The following is a 1,479-nucleotide window of genomic DNA, read 5'->3' on the forward strand; positions in this document are numbered from 1 at the left end:
TCTCCAAATTGAAAGCATATGTTTTTGATGGGAGGACCACTCGATGGATAGGAAATTGGTTGAAAGGCTGCAGACAGAGGGTGGTGATCAATGGCTCTATGTCCTGGTGGAGGCTGGTAACGAGCGGTGTGCCCCAGGGGTCTGTCTTGGGACCCGTGCTATTTAGCAGCTTTATCAATTACATTGATGATGGAATTGAGTGCACTCTCAGCAAGTTTGCTGATGACACAATGCTGAGTGGTGCAGTAGACGTGGAGGAAGGGAGAGATGCCATTCAGGGGGACCTTGACCGGCATGAAAGTTGGGCCTGTGTGAACCAAATGAGGTTCAACACAGCAAAGTGCAAGGTTTTGCACTTGGGCTGGAAGAAACCCAGGCACCTGTACAAACTAGGAGGAGTGATCCTTGAGAGCAGCTCAGCAGAGAAGGACCTGGGGGTCCTGATGGATGAGAAACTTAACATGAGCCAGCAGTGCGCTCTGGCAGCCCGGAAGGCAAATTGTATCCTGGGCTCCATCAGGAGAGGGGTGGCCAGCAGGGTTAGGGAAGTGATTGTCCCTCTCTACTGTGCTCTTGTGAGTCCCTATCTGGAGTACTGTGTCCAGGTATGAAGCCCTCAGTACAACTCAAAGTTAGAAGTTAGGTATGTGGGCCCACAATGAAGTAGGTTGTGCGGTTACGATAAAGAAAGAGCATCCTGCACACTAAATGGAAGAAGGCGGCCAGAAGCAGACTACTTCTATCAAACATGATGGGGTAAAAAGGACAGAGAGTGGAAGTCATTGAGCCCTTGCACGGAAGATGTCTGATTTCATCCCCATGACCACTACAGGGAGAACCCAGCTACAAACAGCTCAAATGCTGGACAGAGGGGCAGAATGTAAATGAGTACCTGGAAAATAATGAATACGTAGATGAGTTCCAGGAAATATGTTGAATATGTATTGGCTTGACTTTTAAATATGTAACACTTCTGCTTGCTGGCGTGCAAGATAGGAGTGATCCCTTTTCACCCTGCACCGAATACATGCATTCCTGCTTGATAATTAACTCCAGGTTATAGATTTTGATTCTGCAACTCCAATCCATGCTTCTGGAATCAGTCTGTGCCAACCGTTCAAAAAAATTAACTGACATCCAAATGTCTTTTCCAGAGATGACGCTGCTGTCTATCAGGATCAGGGAGCCTTGGAGCCCCAGAGGAAGCAGTGAGGAAGAGAAACTCAACTCCTCTGGTGTGCTGAGCTGGGCTGGGCTCCTGGGATACAGGGAGATCATAAAAGAGGGCAAAGCTGCAGAGAGACAGCTGTGCCCAGGATCATCTCTTGTGCACAGCACAGCCTGCTGATGATAGAATGAGAAGAGAGAAAGGCGAGAGAGCTTCCAGGATGTGTGAGGTGTGTGCAGGCTGAGAGCACGCAGCAGGAGAATTGCTCACAGGCAATGGCACGGTGAGTCTCACTTCAGGCCATATAGCTG

The sequence above is a fragment of the Excalfactoria chinensis genome, unplaced genomic scaffold, assembly GCF_039878825.1.
Source record: "Excalfactoria chinensis isolate bCotChi1 unplaced genomic scaffold, bCotChi1.hap2 Scaffold_85, whole genome shotgun sequence".
In the NCBI taxonomy this organism is placed as follows: Eukaryota; Metazoa; Chordata; class Aves; order Galliformes; family Phasianidae; genus Excalfactoria; species Excalfactoria chinensis.